The sequence below is a fragment of the Amblyomma americanum genome, chromosome 11, assembly GCF_052857255.1.
Source record: "Amblyomma americanum isolate KBUSLIRL-KWMA chromosome 11, ASM5285725v1, whole genome shotgun sequence".
NCBI classification, from domain to species: domain Eukaryota; kingdom Metazoa; phylum Arthropoda; class Arachnida; order Ixodida; family Ixodidae; genus Amblyomma; species Amblyomma americanum.
This window is the reverse complement of record NC_135507.1, coordinates 11,812,929-11,834,576: the sequence shown is the minus strand read 5'-3', so window position 1 is coordinate 11,834,576 and position 21,648 is coordinate 11,812,929. Positions and strand designations below refer to the sequence as shown.

The 21,648-nt window shown below is 48.2% G+C and overlaps 1 protein-coding gene across 1 annotated transcript in view; it reads right to left on the bottom strand.

Annotated features, from left to right (window-relative positions):
• Nucleotides 1-20,883, bottom strand: part of LOC144110453 (serine/threonine-protein kinase NIM1) — a 56,542-nt gene extending 35,659 nt beyond the window's left edge. The window contains exons 1-2 of the mRNA XM_077643351.1: nucleotides 20,108-20,883; nucleotides 16,007-16,153 (exon numbers count right to left, since the gene is read on the bottom strand). The gene's annotated coding sequence lies outside the window, so the exon portion shown is untranslated. The remainder of the gene's footprint in view (nucleotides 1-16,006; nucleotides 16,154-20,107) is intronic.
• Nucleotides 20,884-21,648: the final 765 nt, after the last annotated feature.

The window sequence follows — 21,648 nt, the reverse complement described above, 5'->3', positions numbered from 1 at the left end:
CGAACGCAGCCGACACGTGCGATCACAAAAGCCGTGCGCGGCCTGTCTCTCACGCAGTCTGCCCTTTTATACTGAACCTTTCCGCATATTGTATCATTTCTGGCTTATCTTTACGCGCGCTCATTCCTAAAGAGAGCGCATGGAAACAGCATTGGCGAGCCCGCGGCGGACGTCAGACGGTACGGTATAAAGACGAGGGATAAACCCGAGACAAAAGCTCGCGGGAAAAGGATAGATAACGAACAAAACAAAAAGTGACATCCAAAGCGCCCACTCCTCTTCGGAGAAATGCGGCAGCTGCATGTTAAACGGCAGACTGATGGATATCAGAATGGCTCCGGCCTGGAGAGTTTGGATTCTCTAGCGTAAACATATGGTCTCTTTTCGCATCGCAGCTTTCCTGGGTTGTGAATAATGTATAAGCACAGCAGACTCTGAAACGGCTGGCTGAATCGTCGGCTTTGTGTTGTTTTACGCTTGTTTAGTGATGAAGAGTGATCGAAGCGATTTGCTTAGCTGATGGGTAAATCTATGTAAATAGTTCGCTCGCAGGCATTCATATGCTGTGAAAGAACAGTGTAAGTTTTTGTAATGAATGACGCTGGCACATTGGCAGCACTGGCTCGTTTTGTCACGACCAGAGATGTGTTCTCGTTTGCGCTCTCGCTCGCTCACTTATTCGCTGACCGGTTTACTCACACGGCTTTCTGTCGTGGCATTACTTTGTTTATGGAGTAAAGTTAGCAACTTAATCACAAGGTGGCGCTAAAGGTTCGTCTCGTATGCAGCTTATAAGGGTCGAGCATTTTTTACTCAACTTCGCTTTTGCAGTACCGCCGGTGTAATGGAGGGTTGACTGGTTTCGCGACGTTCGGTGTCCCACTTATTTTGACGTCACAAGGCCGCGGCGTGCATGGCGTGTGGCTAATGAGCGTGACGTCATTCGGTCGCTACACTCTAAACAGAAAGTATCAAAAAGGGAGCAACCTGTGAGTGTGCTAGGAACAACTAACTCCCTTTTTACTCAGCTTTAGGCGTAATCGTGTTTATAGTGCAGATACCGTGGTAAAGATGTGTCGCTGTAAGGAATACTCGAAAGAACTTTCCGAATGTCGCCGTGAATGTGGAGGCCAACGATTACTACGTGAAGGTTCGGATTGAGCGCCCCTGAAGCAGTGTGAAAGCGTTATATGGCGAAAGCATCCTGTCTTTCGAGCTAGCAATGTCGAAAAGATGAGACAGCTACCGCCAGGGTCAGGGAGTGCGCCGCCATAACGCCGAAGCCGCCGCATGGAAGAGAGAGCCCAGACAGATTAAAGTAGCAGAAATCAAGATGCTGAGGTGGACGTTTGGAGTGACGAAAAGGGCATAGTCGGGAACGATAACATACAAGGTATACATTTAAAATTACGGATGTTGAAAGAAAAATTCAAGAAGGAAGACTGCGTTGATGGTTTGGCCATGCCATGAGAAAGCATGATTAATGCACAGAAAAGAAGAAAATGAAGCTTTCAGATGGTGGTAAGAGGCCCAGAGGGCGGCCGAAAAAGGATGCAAGATGATGTGGAGGAGGATCTGAGGGCGAAGAAGCTCAAGATGGTTGGGTTAATTATAGGGTGAAGTGCAAGGCGCGAGACCAAGTTCTGCGCACTCCTGCCACTACGTGCGCGCAGCAAGCAACCGGTAATCGTTTATGCTAGAAGGTCTTCGCTGTGCTAAAACTCTCTTATTGGTTATTGTGGTGTGGCCTGTCATAGCGTACAAAGGCCGATGCTTTCTAATGTTATGCCATCACTGGCTTCAGAACGTCTTCCACCACTGCACTTCATTATATTTGCGGAGGGTACTTGCAACTCAGCGCCTAGATCTGATCAGCAATTATACAGCAACAACTGCGCCCTGGGGTCCTGTCCTATAAGGACCCATTATTCATTTCTCATTTCGGATCCCTCTGGCACTGCTCACTGTTTTTCATTGGCGTAGCGCGGCTTTCAAGCGTACGTGGGAAGCGACCAGACCATGCATGCGGCGAGTGGCGAAGGCTAACGTTGACGACGCGACCCTCTACCTTGTGACTTCTGTGACTGGCCGCTTGCTGCTCTCGGCTGATGCTGCCGTCGCGCTGACGTCGCTTCAAGTAAAATATAAAATGGACGTCCATTTCGAACAGATTCTTATAGATTACGGCCCCTGTGGTTGAGTCTTCGCTCGCTCGCGACACAAATACGTTTCCTGTGAAGTCGGTTTTCCTGTGGTTAACCAGAAAGCGCTCACAAAATTTTTCGCCTTCTTGTAGTACAAAAGGGCATGTATCGCGCCAACCATCGCTCATACATTCATATATTTCACGGACAGCTTCACGCTGGGGAAGACCGGAGAAATATAATCTCCTCCGTCGCTGCCATTGTTTCTGCTTTTGTCTGCGCGCCTTACAAGCAAGATGCGGGGCGGGGGGCGGGCAGCCAGAGCTCGCTGGAGGTTCCCGCCACCAACAAGACAGCGTCCTTCTAATAGAAGCAGCAGCTCGCTGACCTGCGCTGACAGAAATGATGGCTGCACGTGTCTGTTCCGTACTTGCTTCTAGTTGCCGACATTCACTAATGCGTCGTATCACGTTCACCGGACCCCAATCCATTAGCGGAACGCGAGAACGCTTGTTCCTCGGCTGCATTCACAGCTGCGCGGCGCTGCAGCTCGTCGCGGACAACACAGAAAGGTGAGAAGGTTGCAGAAAGTAGCGAACCGATTACAAGGGCAGGTGCGCGACTCTCAGTGTGGAAGAGAGATATGGAGGCTAGGAAAAGTGGTGGAAGAGGAGGAGGAGGAGGGAGCGACGGAAAATTGCTTCCGAAAATGAGTTTGCAGGCTCCCGCAAAAAGGGTCAGACCTGTCCGCTCGGCGAAGCCGTGTTTCATAACGCGTAATGTTGTTGCGACGTTTATGCAGGGGTCCTCCGAGCTCCTTGTTCTACCGGGTCGCTTGGGATCCCGGATGTAGCTTTGTTTTTGTTTGAACCGATGGCCGGGATGGTATTCGGCCCACGTCAGGCCATGTCAGTGTCAACTGACGTCGCAAGCGAAATGTGCTCGGTCGTTCTTTGAACGTTTCCCCTTCTTTGTCGTTGTTTCTGCCTTTCTCTCTTGGGCTCTTAGCTTTGCTTGGCTGCGATGTTTATTGATCCGCAGAAACTCTGTGTCTCGTGGTATGATAATGACGTCACTAGCAGAATTTGGGCCAGCCACGGCTTCGCACTACCTGGCGCTAGGCTACGCTTCGCTGAAGCGTGATGATGTAACTTCGTTTATTTATTTTTGCTAAATCAGCCCAGGCAACGAACGACGCATGACCGCAAGGACGCCAGGGCTCTATTCCTTACTGTTCTTCATATTGGCTTTTATTGAAGTTTAGTTTAGTTTAGTTGACGGCAGTTTAACGTTCCAGATCGACTCAGGCTATGAGGGAAGCTGTAGAGAAGGGCTTCGGAATTTCGACCACCCGTGGTTCTTTAATGTGCGCTGATATGGCACAGTACACAGGCCTCTAAAATTTCGCCTCCATCGAAATTCGACCACCGCGGCCGGAATCGAACCCACGTCTTTCGGGTCAGCAGCCGCGCACCATAACCACTGAGCCGTCGCGGCGGCTGGCTTCTCAGTGAAGGTATTATGTGTGCGTCTGTTTTAGTGGAAGGCTGTATTCTAGGTTACACTTTAGGGAATACATATTTGTAGCAGTTTTACCAAGCTTTACGTATGCGTACGTTTTTTTTTTTTTCTGTAGTGGACATCCATGGCCCTGGAAGACCAGTATTGTAGGGACATTGCAACGAATTACTCGCATACCACTTTGGTGACGGCTTGAAAATTGGTTTCGAGGGAAGGAAATGGAGGGAAGGAAACTGTGTCATTTCTCAGTGGACACCCGAACCGCGCCGTAAGAGAAGGGAGGAAGGTGGGAGTGAAAGGAGAAATAGACAAAAAGGCGCCTAGTGAAGTGCTCCGGAATTACTTCGGTCACTGGGAATCTTTAACGCGCAGTGACATAGCACAGCTCACGGGCGCCTTTTGCGATTCGCTTCCATAGAAACGCGGCCGTCAATGCTGGGTTCGGGCTTGGGTACTACTGCTCAGCAGCCGAACGCTTTAAACACTGAGCCACCGCGGCGGGTGGTGACGGCTTGTTTTCGTTTTGTTGCTTGTTACGTCTGCGTTTGTATTAGTAGAGAGATGCATTTTAGGGAATACATTTTTGCAGCTACTTTACCCTGTACTGCGCATGAGTACCTGCTTATATTTTTGTATAGTGGACATCCATGACCCCGGAAGACCAATATTGTGCCGTGATTGTAATGAATTACTCGCTACTTTTGTAACGGCTTGCTAACGTAGGCGCTTGGTGTCTTAAGCTCGGTCACAATGTAGGAGCTCTTTCTGAGCACACCCGACAGCCACACACTGCATAACTGTGAAACCATACACTCTGAATTGAAACGAGTCAAAAGGGAGTAACTCCGCAGCGGTGACTCAGTGGTTCTGCCGCTGGGCTGTTGGCCCAAAAGACGCGGGTTCGATCCCGGCTGCGGCGGTCGAATTTCGATGGAGGCGAAATGCTAGAGGCTCGTGTACTGTGCGATGTCAGTGCATGTTAAAAGACCCCAAATGGTCGAAATTTGTGGAGCCCTTCACCACGGCGTCCCTCGTAGCCTGAGTCGCTTTGGGACGTTAAACCTCTATAGACCATAAAAATGAAGTAAGCTGAAAGTTGGGAGTAAAGACAGCGGACACCTTTTTTATTCCTATATGGGCGTATTCGTGTTTAGAGTGTAGACGTACAGAGCAGCAAAGATTTTCATATAAATGCTGTCAAACCTGAAGTCGGGCGTAATGCATCTTCTCAACACCGCTTGTCCCTTGTCTACGTGCAGTGCTAGCAAGCTCGAAGAAAAAAAATACAAATAACATAGACTACGTTACCTGGGAAGCAAAAAGAAAAGGAAAGGTTAAGCTTTACTGCTGGTGATAGCAGCTTTCGGGGTAAAAAAAAAACTACAACGAAAGAGACGATTTCTACCTTGCTGATTGGCCGGCGGCTGCCCTTTCAAAAAAAGCGCCTCGAGCTGCAGCTGTTGGCTGTCTTTGTTTCTTGTTTATACTTCCCACTCACGTAGAGTTCACAGGGAGATTTAAGCAAAAAGTAAATAAAAGATTGTAAAAAACAAAACTACTCAGTTCCAAGCAAGCAAAGCATCAACAATACTGCAGAAACGGTAAGGTCGAGCGTTACTGTTGTTGAAAACAGATTTCGAAGCAAAAGAAAGAAATCGGGAAAGAATTCAAGCAAACTCGCGGGCTGCCCTTTTAGAGAGGCGTCGCGAAGCGTAACGACAGGCGCTGTTCAATTTTCTCGCACCACCGCGCGCCAAGCCGCTAGCTCCGCTTTCGGCCCACTTTATTTTCCCGTTCTTTTGCCACTTTCTCTCTTTCACTCCTCACTTTCTCTGCTCCAAGTGTCAGGCCTACGGCGACGCGGCGTCGCCGGTGCAGTCCTCTCTCGCGGTAATGGGTTTGTGGGCACGGTTCACCGGTGAGCCCGAGCCGTGCCCACAGTCCGGGGAGAGCCCTCCGCAGAGCTGTCGGTCGTGCACATTCTCGAAAGGTTACGCTCCGTGAGATCGTCGCAACGCGGTGTGATCACTCGGATAGAAACGCCGGGCCACAAAAGGAAAGAATCGAATACCGGAAAGTAGAAGGGCTTCCAAGAGTCGCCTTCGAGAACCGTGTCGTCGGTGAGCGAAATGTGTAAGCGTAAGCCGGATCGCAGCTGTTCGCTTGCTTGTAAAGTTACGATTCACGGTTTTTGTAGGACGGAAAAGGCACCCTCGCCTTTGAATGAGTCGGTATATCGCTTCAGTTGGGATGCGAGAGCAGATGCAGAAGCCGAGAAACGTGACCTTCTGAGAACACGATTTTTTCAGTTTTTCATTTACGGAGAAATAGTGGGTTCTCTCTCTCTCTCACTCACACACACACTCACACACACACACACACACACACACACACACACACACACACACACACACACACACACACACACACACACACACACACACACACACACACACACACACACACACACACACACACACACACACACACACACACACACACACACACACACACACACACACACGCACGCACGCACGCGCACGCACGCACGCACGCACGCACGCACGCACGCACGCACACACACACACACACACACACACACACACACACACACACACACACACACACACACACACACACACACACACACACACACACACACACACACACACACACACACACACATTCACGCTCGCACGCGTATTCATCATTGGCCTCGATAATGTAAAGAGCTTCGATAAAGTCCTTAGAGCCAAGAGTATGCACGTGGCAGTGCTTCGAGGTTTGTCAAAATATTAATCATCCGGCAGCTCAATTTCCTCAGCCAATATATATTGAATGGGCTGCTTGTGACTTCCTGAGTTCGCAAAGCCACGGCGATTCATCGACCTGCCTAGCCATCCTGGCTAAGGTGGCTGCTCCGGGTAGCTTCTGAGAAGTCATTAATGTAAGCGTGTGTGTTTTCTTACCTGCACTGAATCCATCCTGTCATTGTCTCGTGGAAGTACCTTTACCAACGCGGCAGAACTTCATGATAGAGATGCCTTTTCCGCAGGCCGAATCGATCACGAGGGCCAAACCCGCATGCGCAACCACGGTACCCGTAATGAGACCGGAAGACGCAGGAACTGTCGCAATTCCTTTAGTGATCGCGTTCATGAAGGCTGAAATTATCTTTGTCGACTCAAAAAAACTGTCATCAGAAATTTAGCAAAAGGGAGAATATGCCCTACGGCCTACCAAATCCTCAAAAGAAGGAGAGGGACCAGATCGCTCAGTCAGATTGAAATCATATGGGTTCCTGCGCACTCTACCCATCCGTGAAACGAGGGCGCCGAGAACTATGCCCGAGGACTTATCGGCCGGGCAGTGGGCGACCCGCATCTCAGATCAGGGAAGGGCCACATAGTAAAATACCGCGAGATGCACTATGAAACCCGAGTATGTATGTACTGGCCACCCACGGACAAAACTGCAAGAAACAGGAACAAGTAACATGGAGGAAACTCCAAGCAGATGTACAAAAATGGTTTATCATATGCCCAGAGGTATACTCTCCGACATGCCAGCTATGCTTTCATTCAAACGGAGATATTGCACATATATTGTACGGATGCCCCGAGGTCTCATGTCTAGAGAGACTCAACGAATTTGCAGAGTGGGAGGTTGTGGTGTCCATATCGGGCCCCCAAACTCTGTACATCAATATTGAATTTAATGACTATGTAAAAGACAGGGTATCTTCTTTTAAATTCTTGGGTGTTATATCGAGGAAAGTTTGAACTGGACGCCTCAGATAAATAAGATACATCATCTTCAGCATCAGCCTGACTACGCCCACTGCAGGGCAAAGGACTCTCCCATGTATCTCCAGTTAATCCTGTCCTTTGCCAGCTGCGGCCACCGTGTCCCTGCAAACTTCTTAATCTCGTCCGCCCGCCAACCTTCTGCCGGCCCCTGCTACGCTTGCCTCCTCTTGGAATCCACTCCGTTACCCTCAAGGACCAGCGGTTATCTTGCCTTCGCATAGCATGCCCTGCCCAAGCACATTTGCTCCTCTTGATTTCGACTAGGATGTCATTAACCCGCGTTTGTTCCCTCACCCACTCTGCCTGCTTCCGGTCTCTTAACGTGAAACCTATCGTTTTTCTTTCCATGGCTCGCTGCGTTGTCCTTAACTTAAGCTGAACCCTTTTCGTTAACATTCACGTTTCTGCCCCATAGGTGAGTACCGGTGAGATACAGCCGCTGTATACATTTCTCTTGAGGGATATTGGTAAAATAAGATGCACGCGAGTGTATCTACATGCGTTGGCATGCTGCAAACAGTTAGGTACCTAATCCCTGTCCGGTTAAAGTGTCAGCTGCACTGCGTTCTTGTTCAATCTCACCTAAACTACTGCTTACTAATCTGGGGCTGTACTGCGAAGTTTACCGTTTACAGATTGGCTGTTCACCAAAAATTAGCCATGCGCTGCATTGAAAAGTTCAAACGGCTGTGCAGTTTGAGGCGCCGCCGCCGCCTTGTAAGAGGCCATACCACGTGCAGACGTAATCGATCCTCCCCGCGGACTCTGCGCTTTTAACAGTATAAATTTCTCTCTCTTTCCCCACTGCGGGCAGCGAGTGGTCGCTCATCGCCCCTCGAGGCTGCACCTAAGTATAGCCTGATCCCCGAGCGCCTGTGTGCGTTCTTGGCGGTTCTGCCTGCCCCGTTGCCATTCTCATAAGTTTTCGCCAAGAGGTATGGGTGCCTTGGTTTCGAACGAGATGGCAAGGAAGGCTTGGCTCGTTTTCTTGGTTGGCCGTGAAATGCCGTTCAGTTGACCGAAAGGATGACATTCACCGTGGGAGTACCGGAAATGTCAACTTCATATTCTTACCTTGGCTATCTTTCTGCCCTAAAACAGGAATTAGGTCATAGATATACGGCATTGGGCAAACGTATAAAAAAGTTTGCTAATTACATAACACTCCCGATTACAGACGTTTAGCCGAATCTGAGCGGTGAAAAAAGGCCTTAAATTTAGGTGCATTAAGGACAATTCCGTCCAATTATTGTTCTCAGTGAGAATTGATTCTCAGGCTTTGTCTGGCTATGTGAACGTTTTTTACAGCTGCAAAAGACGCATTTTTCTCTTTCGAACTTGTTCGGGATTTTCTTTTACATCCTCCTCCTTCCCTTCCCTCATGGTGCGGTTGAGGAGTGCACCGAGTATTGGGACAGTTACTGCGCGTTTACGTTCTTAATAAAAAACAAAAACAAAAGCAACCTCAGTGGTTAGTCGCACCGATCTGGCTCAGTGGGTAGGGCACTCAGTGGCTGAGCCGGAGGTCCCAGGTTCAATACTGGCCTGGGCGGCTGCGTTTCGATGGGGGACGAAACTCAAAAGACTCCTGCGTGCGGTGCGATGTCGGTGCACGTTAACAAAAACCTCAGGTGGTCTCAATTTATCCGGAGCCCTAGAACGCCGCAGCTTGGCACAGCTTCATATACACACTTTCTCAAACATCTAACACACAAATCTCGTGTTCCCCACCTAATATCCTGGATGCTGCCCGACATGCAGCATCCAGGACATATGGAAATGCCCCGACCGACCGGAGCACCATCGACCCGTCCTCAATCCGTCTTTCTCCTCTTGGGAAAATGCTCCGTCTGTTCATACCTGCAGGACCGGATGGATGACCGGGTGCGCCTGATAGTGACAGCCGACGGAGTTCTGGGTGATGGTGAAAACATTTTAAATTGGACCTAAAACTCATTTCTTCCGCTCACTACGCGCTTCGGGTGTCCTTTCCTTTACCAAACCATTTTTTGCTTTTTTATATACAGAGGACGAATCAGGTGTTTGTCCTTTGCCCTACTAAGTCTGTTCTTTTAATGTACTGAGTTGCGTTCCTCGAAAGCGTAGCGCGTAATTAGAATCATTTAAGCAGCTTAGGTTTTACACTTTCTCGAACTGACAGCGCAGACAATAAACAAGTAGATGCGATTCCGGCTCAAAATAAAGAACACTTCGGTTTCACTTGTGCGCCGAAGTGTGTTAAACGTAGCTATAAATTTAAGTGCGTCGACACTGCAAAGCACGGCACATAGTAGTCACCCGTAGGTGTGGATGGAATAACATTTAATCTACGCCTGCAAACGGAGCCTCCCTCTCGGTGATCATGCCGCGAGCTAATGGTACCGCGTTCAACTTAACGTTGTCTAACCTGATCCTAACGTTCTCTGAAGGCGTTTATAGACACCACGTCCAGACGGCTAACGCTGCGAAAGTCTGTGGGAGTTCTTGGAAGACATTCGAGTCAGCTGACGCGTCCTTGTCACGTAACGAACGTGAGCTGTTACGTTCGTCTTCTGCGCTGGAGCGCACACAGATCAATGTCGGGCCGTAATCAACACGACGATTACGGTGGGCGCTGCCGGAGTTAAGGTCGCGCACTTTGTGGTTTCGTGTCACAAGCCGAAAAGCAGTTAGGCGGTGTTGGCGCAGAAAAAGGAAGAAAGCAGCCATAGGGCAGCTGCTTTCCCGTTCTGGCCATCTAATGCGACTGTTTTTAGCCTCTAGCTACCCAGAACCGCACACGCTGCAGTGGTTTGGTGGCTTCGGGGTCCTGGTGTATTAAGGCTTTCATCAAGGCAGCCGCGCCAGGTATTTCGATGGAGGCGAAATTGAAAAACGTTTGCGCACTGAGATTTCAGTTGGCGTTAAAAAGTCTCTAGTAGTCCGAATTCTAAGTGCACTGGAGACAACTCCATCTAATTTTTTGTTAGTAAAAACCTATTCCGTGGCTTTTCTTGGTTTTGCTTAATCTCTAGCCAGAGACTCCTTTATTGGGAAGAGAATTGAATCTTGAGAATTTCTCGCAACCCAATTTGAACTCCTGTTGTCAAGACCGAAAAGGACCCCGCGACCACCATTTTGAAGTCAATGGCACCGTGGCTTAGCTTCAGAGATTCGCGATTCCATTGACGTACACGCTAAATGCATGCGAAAACAGCCAGCGGTGACGATATCTGTAATTGTCTTTTAAAATGTGTTCTAGCTTATGCAAGCTCAGATTTTCAATAAAACTAGCCTCTTCGTCATCACAATGCGATCTATCGTTACAGGCAAATTTAAATTTGTCGTCCGAGTCAGTTTAATCCAGAACCCTCCACGTTGGCAGGCCAATAGTCTACCTTCAATAAATCAATCAATCAATCAATCAATCAATAGATCAAAATAAGTTTCTAATACCATTGGTTGGTTCGTGCGTACGCCAAAGACCTTAAGACTCAGACACACACACAGGCACATAAGTGAACCTGTTTCCTGCGTAATCGGATAGCCGTAGCGCATGGCGCTATGATAAAATTCGCTGCGCATGCACAGATATCGCCTCGTGGACAAGATACGCTAATTTAATGGCAGCTTATACCGCTACCGCCAATCACCCTGTGCGCATGCGCAGTTGGCAACTGGCGTCAGTGACGTACGGTGACACGACGCTCAAACGCTATTAACTCAGTGTTTGTTAGAAAAGTGATTGAACTTCTCGTCAACCTGGCGCTCTTCAAGTACGATCACCGGGGGCGTTTTGCACAAAACGCCTAATGGTTTCATATTCTGGTGCACTACGCGCTTGTAAAGCTCACAAGCACGACACGAACGGCACCAAATGACCGACGTAGAATCGCCAAACAACTGTTCATGATAGGTTCCATTCAAAACACCCCTCTCTCTGCCTCGCTTCGTTCGTAGTTAACTATCATAACGGCTGCGCGTGAGCTCCTGCAATTACCCTTGACTGCTGGCACCACAGACGAAGCGTGAAACGAGCTGCCCTTGTTTTGAACAGCTTGAGCGGGCACGGGCTTCTCCTAACCGTTACCCTAACTCGCAGACTCGTTGTGTGCAGCGGCTACATCCCCCCCCCCCCCCCCCCTCCCCGCTTGACGTCGTAGCGTGAGAGCAGCGCTGCTCTCTCGCCGTGAGCTGCGCTGGCCATCGCGTGTTTAGTGTGTACGAACGGCGAACGGTGTTTGTTCGGGACGGCCGGTGGGAGTGCGCGCGCCTGTTCCTTTGTTCTACTCGGCCACGAATGCGCACCCTGTGCGTGCTTCCGCCAGCGCTCGTTGTGAACACAGATCGCGCGAGAGCTCAGCGGCCACAGCAACGGCTTGCCTGTTCACGGCTGCCTCGCTCCTATCGACTCGGACTCAATCGATGTGCGCAAGTTTTCGATAACTCATGATGTCGAGGAGCGGGAGGCGATAGAAACGGATGGGCTTGCGTCTGGAATTCGAGTTTGAGTACATACTTTTTAGTTGGCTAGCATTTATAGTCGCCATTCCCCGCATTTAGCCGTTGGGTGTCTGTCTGAAACCGGTTTTGCGGCAGGCTGCTCACCAGCCCGTAGAGTGGTAGGCAGGTGGTAAGCCTGCCCACCGCGTCAGGCGGCAGCTCAGTTAATCGTGAGCGGCTGCTCGCGAAGAGCAACCTGAATCGCAACCCAACCCAATCAACCCAAGCCCCACCGTTGGCAGCACCTGCCATAGATGAGCAGTATTAGAACGCATCTTGAAACCGCGCAAAAAGACAAGGGACAAGGAAGAAACCAACCTTGTCCCTTGTATTTTTCCGCGGTTTCAAGGTGCATTCCGATACTGGTCACTTACTAGCCCGCCTTTCTCTATTATATATAGGCTGTAGAGCATCGCTTGATCGCTGAACCACTGCGCCAGGAGTGGTAGAAATACTCCCAGGGATCTATGAATGTAGAGAATGATCAATTCTCCATATATTGCCATTAAACCATTATCGCTATCCGAACAACTGCCATTCGCGAACACCGGATCTGAGCACCGGAACCGAAGTGTAAACCGAACTGCTAGGGAACTTAATTCGCATTTGGCCTAGCTACGCAAATGGACCATCATTTCAGAGCAACAGCTCCACTTCACGCGCACAAACCTTGAAGGTCATTTTGCGGCGCATATGTGACCTTGACCTTGTGATATTAGAATTAAGATTAAGAGATCCCAATAGATATCCCAATTAAGCGAGTAGCGAAGTACGTTTCCGGTGAATTTCCTTTGTGCTTGGCGTGCAGCCGTAGCGCCATTATGCGGCATCCACTGAAACTCCCAACACGTGCGGTGATGATCCGGCAGATGGCGCGCGTCTAGTGAAAGACATGTCTTAGAAACGTATCTTCGAGATATATACTGAGGCGTTCATAAATAATTTAATTATGAGCGTGTAAATTATAGGTCAGTAAAGCTTTGTAGGGGGCTAGTTGGTCATACATACTGAGACTGGGGAGCGCTACAATCAAGGCAGGAAAACAACACCACATAAGAACACCACGAGACACGAACGCAAACGGCATTTTGCTTAACAGCTATTGAGCCAGTGAAAAAGTGTATACGAGGAAGCTTGGACAAGTTAGGAATGTTGAGGCCCGATGTACAAGACATAAACGTCACTAAAGCTTTGTAGGGGGCTAGTGTTCTTATGTGGTGTTGTCCTCTTGTCTTGATTGTAGCGCTCCCCAGTCTCAGAAATTAGTGTTCTAATTAAGTGCGCAGCGAAGTTGTCCGGAACGCACCCAACGTTACAGACGCCAAACCGCGTCTATTTGCTCAATACAACACAGCTTTCGCTCTCTAACCAGGTTCAACAGTAGTTAAACCACAGCTAGTTTGTTTTTTTTTTATCCAAGCTTTATGAAGACAGGCGTTGAAATAGGCGGCAGAGAGGAAGAGGGAAAATTTACAGTCAATATCGCCGTCGAGAGCAGATGTAAACATGAAGTGCATTGCTGAATAGGAGTAGCGGATTCTAGGACAGCTTACAGATGGTAGTAGCCGCACTGGAGCCACTTCCAAGGGGGCGGCGGCTTTTGTCTTGAAGCCCTCTGGTCGCTACGTCCAGCATGGCCCGCTCCATCAGTTTTAGCTTGAAACAACTGAAGACAGAGTCAGTAGAGCGGCTGTTGTATATTGAAGGTTCGACAACGCCCCTCCTGCCTTCAAGCCTTCCGGCGACACTGCGACTAGGATATGAGATTAAATCTCAACGTATCGGATAGCGCTGATAACTGCTCTTTCTAGGTGTCCTGCATGTTTACAAACTATGAGTCATTGTAGTCGATAGCAGGCTCGTGGTAGGCAAGACGCCAGGGGGCGGCGTGGCGGCTACGTCTTATGCGGTGGTTTTGGAGAGTTATGGGCGCCGCTTTGCTGTCTTCGAATTGCTACAGTGGTTGGTGATCTGGATTTGGTAGTTTTGCTTGAAATATACAGGCGTGCATTGACCATGTACGACGCATTGCGCGGAACACTTCAGCAGTGTGATTATTGGTAAGCTGAAAGCGCTGCTTCCGTTGTTTTTCACGCTAACAGTTAAACAAAATCACCAGCCTTTGACGCTTTGTACTAGCCAGCGATGCCTTACTTTGGAGTAATAGTTAGGAACAGCGCCGGCATCGCCTAGACGCTCGATGTTTGGGGACACACCGGCCGCGCGGTACGCTCTCAGCACTTCACTTAATCCACTTAATTCCCGACCCAAGAACTCTGCAGAACCAGATGCTTCCGGAGACATGCGCGTTTTTGCGTGGGCATAGAGGAAGCGAGTACTGCGCCGAATTATTGTCCCATAGTCAGGCTGCGTCGTGATTGCACAGCTATCGTTGGGGGTTTGAAGCCTTGATCTAAGAGAGTGAAAAAAAAATCAAAAGGACAGGAATTGCGCCATGACTTCTCTCTGATCACCCCACCGCCGCGATGGGAAAAAACTATTTGATCGATTCACTTTGATTGATTCAAGAAGCGCGTGAAACGTGCTGATAAGGTGTGGCGTGCGGAAGAAACAGCCTAGCTGATGATCTTCCTAGCTTCGTGCTATGCGCGAGAACGCACTTAGCCTTGGAAGTTTTCGCGAGTTCGCTCTGTCATAAGACACTGGCGCGCAGAAATGTCGGTGGTCGCACGAGATTTCGACTACCTTAGTTGATTTATAATTAAACCCGCGGCTAAACATGTACACATAGATGCTTTTAATTTTCGCCCGCCTGAAGTGATGAGACCAAGTAGCATTGCATTACCTACCAACTGTAAATTTTGTGAGCAGTTGAAATAAGGTAGTTTTCGCTGTTCGAATCGGAAGATTCGTGGTTCTGCGGTATTGTGCGGTCCTAAACGAGAGCGACCTATCAAGAAAACTTGTGCTAATCGGACATCAGAAGCCGGAAAATACCGTCCTTCCACGTATAGCAAATGTAAGCTGAGTACCTGATCTGTATTGATTGGGCGCTCGATCGAGCAGTCGACTGTTTGCGAGACTGATTAAGAATCAATTGACAAAAAATCGTAGGACATTCGTGAGTTTTCAACTCGAATGTCTTGTGATCGCAGAGAAATGAAGACATATTGAAGTTCACATATATATTCGAGTGAATGCACTAACTACCATACTAGACCACCGCAGTGGTGGCCTTGTGGCAAGAGCAATCGCTTCGTATTCGGGAGGTGCTGGAGGTGCTGGGTGGGAGCTGCTGGGCTCGTATATTGGAGACATGTACACTTTATTCGTTAAATGGCCGAGGGGGCCGAAGGAGCAGTTTTTCCAATGGGTGCCCGGTGGTGGGCTTGCGGACGCCGACATCACATTTTTGAGGATCGAGCTAGAAGCAGCAAATGCTGTAATAATCTATTTGAAATGGATATCGCGTTCTCTTTTTGAGGAATTTAAGAGATGTCGGTCGTGCTAATTCGAAGATTCCGATTTCCGAGGCAAATTGTTGGAGGGAGTTTGGTTCAGCCGTAGTTCTTGTCAGTGGCTCAGTCCCGGCAAGTGGTTATTGCGCGCTCTTGTATGTAGCGCCTTCAATAAAATTGCATTAGGTGAAATCAAGAAGGGGAAATGAACGTGGGCGAGTCACGTGATACAAAGAACCGATATCTGATCGTCCTCTAGGGTAATGGAGTAGATTCCATAAGAATGTAAGCTAAGCAGCGTTCGTTTAAGAGCTTCAAAGTTTTTCTAACGAGATTGTTTATGTGTTTTTGTTGATAGTAAATATTTGGTGGCCGGCGGCTCTAGTGGCGGATATTTCGAGCAGCCTATATGTGCGCAGAAGAAATAATATATCAACAGAGCCACGTGGAACAAAAGCGCACAAAAAAAGTGTCTTCATGAGCGCAGCAATGGTTTAAGACAAGGACAACGCGAACACCTACACGGCCGCAGTGGATAATCCACCGCAGCAGCAAGGATTAGAAAGCAGACCAGGAATAACTTGTCTTTATCCTGATAAGTCGTTAGGAACTCATGCACTTTTCTACTCACAGGGGGCAGCAGCAGTCAATCCTGCCGGTGCTCGGTTGGCTGTCGGGAGACAGGATTGAAGAGGGCGCGCGGGTCGGGGCTGGGTTACCGTCAGCAACTAGACGGAGCTGGGCTCAGCTGAGCGCATCGACGTCGCCCCGAGAGTGCCTGCGAACGCGAGTCGGCATTTGTTAAAAGTGAGAGAAGGAAACAAAAGTAACGGCTGCTGCAGGATTCGCCTGGATTGTCGACAGACTGCGCCACTACTGTAAGAGCAAGATAAGAACGAAGCCATTGATGTCAAATGAAGGCAGCGTCAAGTGCGCAGCCATAGCATTATTTTTAAACAGAATTTTAAAAAAATATGCAGGATTATTTTTAATGAAGAAACGCACTTTAGAAACTCGCCCACACTTCGCGGCAGCACTTCTGGGTGCGAAGTGCGGATTTCAACAAATAACAGTCGAGGTCTAAACTCAGCTGTACAACCAACAGTGAAGACGCGAAGGGGAGGCAAGGGGTGCCACCCCAAAAACTCTCCGGGCCACAAAAAAAATGGCCCAGCTCTTAGCTCAGACTCTGACGAGGAGGATGTTTCTTGATTGTGCATTCCGCAATGAATTTCTTCAATGAAGGCTCACAACATTTTGTTAATATGATTTTTAAGAGCAATATGAAACGACGGCATGATGCTTGTCCAACATTTAACGCCCTCCCCCTTCTCCCTCCTTCTCCTTCCCCGCCTTTCTCCGCGCCACCCCGCCACGAATGTCTTGGCGTCATCCCCGACAACTATAAACAGTCTGGTTGATATGAGGATAGGTTACGCTTTTTGGTCCAGGGAAGCTTGAAAAAGTAGTAAGATAAAGGACAATAAGAAGTAGCCTTTAATGCGAATGACAGTGAGATTTATTCGGAGAATTTTCCTCCTTCAGGGAATTTGAGAAGCGAAATTTAGCGAAAGGGGAATTTCAAGTTACGGAGTTGTAGTGAATTTTAAGACTGAAATTATCACTTTTTTTTCAAGCAACAAGTTGTCACTTTTTTTCATACAAGGAAAAAGGGCCCTAAAGAGGGATTTCTAGGTTTTATTCAGTGAATTTTCAGTTGCGGCATGGAACATATCAGGTATATTTCTTCTTCATTGGTTATTTCTATCTGTCGGCACTTGGAAAAAGCTTCATAGACAAGCATGGGGCTACAAGGTGAAATCTATTTCCGGGAAGTTTCTTCCATGTGCCGACAGATTGCAAGAACCTATGAAGTAGAAATATAACTGGTGACAAGGGCTCTGCTGGAATGGTAGTTTAGGAAGTTTGCTGGTACAGTGTGGCCGCTGCTTTCCCAAGGCAGGAGTTATGGAACGCCACAGGGAGAGCTCTCATTTTCCTGCAACAGACTTAACCTGGCTAGTCATTTTAATGATATCTGAGATGACAACGAGAAGGCGCAATAGTACTACGGTATTCAAAGGAATATTTTTCAGTGGCGGAAAATTTTGAAAAGTCTGAGATACAAATTTTTGAATGCAGCTTTCGAGTCTTGGTAGACTTTACGCCAAACTTCAGCTAAGTTATGTGACTGACGCCATGAGGTTTCTGTTGTGTACATTGAGATGCATGGGATTTTTGTCAAGTAACGCTGCAGGTCAAGTAAAACTGTTATGAGGCAATGTTATGCTGTTAAGTTTTTTTTTCTTGCAGTGATTTTTTAGGGCTCGCCGACACTACGGGACCCAGTATGAGACCCATTGAGCCAGTTAATAGCTTGGGTTTTCTTGATAACTTTTAAATAAGGGCCACATCGGAAGACAAAACTTGGGTGTGAGAAATTATATGGTACGATGAACGGGAGTTAAGTTGCTTTCGTTTTCAGACTACTCGCTATGCTGTCGTGCAGCAATGTTTATTTCAATTTTTTGAAGTCATTCTTCCTCATTTTTCACCAGCTATGTTATTGTTAACGTATTTGTAGGCCTTCGTTCTTTTTTTGCTGCTTTTGAAGTTCCTGTTCTCTTTTCGTTTCCTTCCTCTCTGTCTCAACTAGCAATTCGTTTAGACGTCAAAATGGCTTGGGATGAGACATGATGTCTCGTTGATTGTAAAAGAGCCAAAATCTTGCCTTTGTATGCTCTTAATAGAAATTCTTGCCTTCGGCTGTCTGGAACAGGATAAATAGTAGCCTTTCCCCTTGTCCCCCGCGACTTGTTTGCAGCGTAATTAAGTGACTCTATGCTGACGACAGAGCATACTTCAAGTTTGCTGGTATTCTGCATCTTATCTAGTACAAAACGGTGAGAAATTTTTATGGTGCCACGAAAAAGAAGTGTGTTTTAGAAAAAAAATTACTCGGGAATCGAGGTTTACGCAGCCTTCACTCTATTCTTCCCTCGCCGTCCTGGTTATTCGGCCAAACTACGCAGCCATATTATGTTTCGTTTTTGCGCGAATAATTTAAGTTTGCCGATTTGGTGCCTTCTGTTGAGGCGGTTTCTAAAAGCAACACCGAGTTTGTAACTTCACCCACATTGTTTACCCGTTGATACCCGCTTCCTGCTTGCTGAACAAAAATTGTCAGTCTTATTCTGTGTCATTCCAGACGTTTCAGGAATGAATACAGCGTTTGCAGCTTCTATTGTAGTTTTTCAAAGCGCGTACAAGGCTTTTGTCAATGATGTTTATGTCGTTACCGCAGCGTTAGGTGAAGCACCGTCTGCGGTCACTTACCCTAGAGTTTCGGTATGTGTGTCTTGATGTTTTCAGTCTGTTTTGCATGACATTTCAGAGATCCATTTGTTAAAATGAAGAAAGGAACCCTATTGAGTGTAAAGTGATCGTCAAACCAAGATGTTAAAAAAAGCGCCAGAGTAGCCGACTAAACTGATCCACTGGTTAAACCTCAAGGTGAACTCTTACATTGTGGTGGTAGCGCCATAAAAAAGTACGCCTTCTCTATTTAATTTACTCCCTGTGATGTTGGACAGATTTTGTGAACTAAATTCCTGCTTTACTGTTTTGTTAAGTTTGCTTTGTTGCAAGTAGATCATTGTCGCAGTGAAGACTGCTTTTCAGGGATCTTCAACAAGTTAATGTGTGGTTATGCTTGGTTACAGCAATATAAATTTCTTAACTCAGGATTTGATTACAAATAAAGGGCAGGGCACGGGTCAAAAGGCACTCTTGAATGAAGCCTCGAAATTGAAAGTCTCGAGCTGAAAGCCAGCGTCGGAGCAACAAACGCAGCAGAAAAAAAAAAGAACTCCAGAAGCATTAGTGGAAGCTGCGAACATCACTAAGCATCCCGTCGTGTTACTAAGTCGCAGCTGGCTTTTAAAAATCTTTATTAAATTTAGTGGTGGTGCAGGTATTTAGAACACAGCGATCAGTAAGATCAGTGAACACCACTATAATACGTCAAGCTATTATAGCCGAAATATGCCTGGATAATTCTACATCATACCTACCATTCTACTCATATATATACAGCGAGAAGGATCCTTAGTATTGCATATTTTCTGTGTGATTGTGTGCACATAGACGACGACTCTATAGTCAGATAAATGAATAACATAATACCGCTTTGCAGACTACCCTAACCTCTTCTCTTGTTTTGAGCTGTAAATTCTGCCACGAAGTAAGCATTGCTACTTGTTCCACTGAAGTTTCAGTTTGAACGTTGTTAAACTATGTCAGGATTTAAACTTTCTTCTATGCAAACTACTCGACCAGAAGTTTTTTTTAATTACAGGCTTTTCTATGACTAGAAATGACCCTATACATCATGCCATGAATAGTTTAATATTTATGCTAGTGGTCCACAATACAAACGGACGACCGCTTGATATATCGGAAAAATAAAGCTGCGAATATAGTTGCATTCAAAGGCGTTGCGTTTTTCCTGTTGATAGAGTCAATCCTAGGTAGCAGCAATACAAAAACTATTTTTTAAGTACATACGAGCATTTTGTGCAAATTCATTATGAATGCCAGCAATAGAGCTATATCGCTCGTTATTTCACCTAGAGCTGTAGCGAAATCGCACTCCTCCAGCCACCGTGTGCTCAGCGGCGACGGCTGGAGCAGCGTTTAATCAAACACCACGCAAAAAAACTATGAAGCTCACCTGGTCACAGAGTCCAAGAACAGACGGGCAGGGCCTTGGCTGCGCTCACTGAACGATGAAAAAGCGCGAGTCGAGAAAGAGTTCACAAGGAGAGGCTTCTCCGCACGGCACATTGCACACGCTGCGCTGAATGAACTGTACTCGCACGCACACTACGTTTCCCATTCGTAGGGAACAGTACTACGCACGAGGGCGTCGACGGAGTGGAACACTGGGCACCTCAGAGCCTGTTGCGTCGGCCCGTACGCATCGGCGGGGACGCCGCGGCGTTTGCTTTACGCTTCGCGCCCTTGATCATAAGTATCTCCCTCTCACCCTCTTCCATCGTGGGCATGGGATGCCTCCCGGGTTTTGGGCTCTTAAACGTCGCGCTCGCAGGCTGACTCTACAATCGCCTCGCAGGTCGAAAGTGATGCCCTGGTGAATCGAAGTCACCGCAACGTACTCACGAAGCGAGCCGCTGCGCTTGAACGCGCCTTCACGTCGTTCGCGCCACGCCTCAGGCTGCAGCCCCGAGGGAGAGAAGCGCGAAGGTGCGCTGGCGGCGATGCGCGTTGTGTTGTCGACGGTGCTTGTCGGGTCGAGTTTTAGTGCAGTGCCCTCCCGAGGATGCAGAGGGGTCCGATCCTGAGACGGTTGTGAGGAGGGAAACGCGACTTGAACGCGACTTGACGCGGGAACGGCCGAGTCGACGGAGTGTTGACAGCGGATGCGACGTTGAGCAGAACGCGCGCCGGGTAGCCTCGACGTTTTCTCCCTGCGGCGCGTGTGTAGCCCGACGGTGGAGCTCCCTCTTCTCCCGATGTTCGCCGGTGCCGCCTTCGCTCGGATGATGAGAGACTTGGTGGAGTAGAGAGACCGGCGGAGAGCGGAAAAGATGAGAGAGGGGAGAGTAGTTGGCGAGCTTTCGTTCCTCTTTCTTCCCCCTATCCTCTCTTTCCTTCTTTCGTATTCCGTTTCTCTCTCCCTCTTTCACCCTTTCGTCTCTGCGTGCGAGTTCCACGTCGTGTGCGTGAGCCCGCTGACTTTTCTTCTTTCTTTACATCTGGAGCGGCCTCGAGCACGCTTCTCCTCTGGGAGCGGTGGCGGCGCGAGCGTTCGTTCACGGAGAGTTTGTGTCCGCCGTGCGCGCTCCTCTGGCTCACTTTCGCGGATCGATACTTGGAGGAGAGAGTGAGAGAAAAAATTCTCCTCCCCTCCATCTTGGGGAAGTGGAGAGGGCCCTCCATTGACGCTCCCTGCTTCTCGTCCTCCTTCCTGCGACGACGAAATCACGCTCTTTTTTTTATACGATTGCAGCGTGGAGCAGAAGTCGAGAGAAACGGGTCAGTGGCGCCATCTGCTAGTGGTGCTCGAAAAGACCGGTCAGTTTGAAATTTCATTCATCAAGATAGAGGTCGGTGTCGTCGGTTTTCGCGTGCGATGAAGACCGCAGGAAAGGGGGGGGGGGGGGGGGGGAGTAAGACGCGGTGTGAAAAATTCTTTCACAAAAAAAAAGAATATCATTTTGTATTTTAAGCAAGCTCATCTAGGAAATGCAG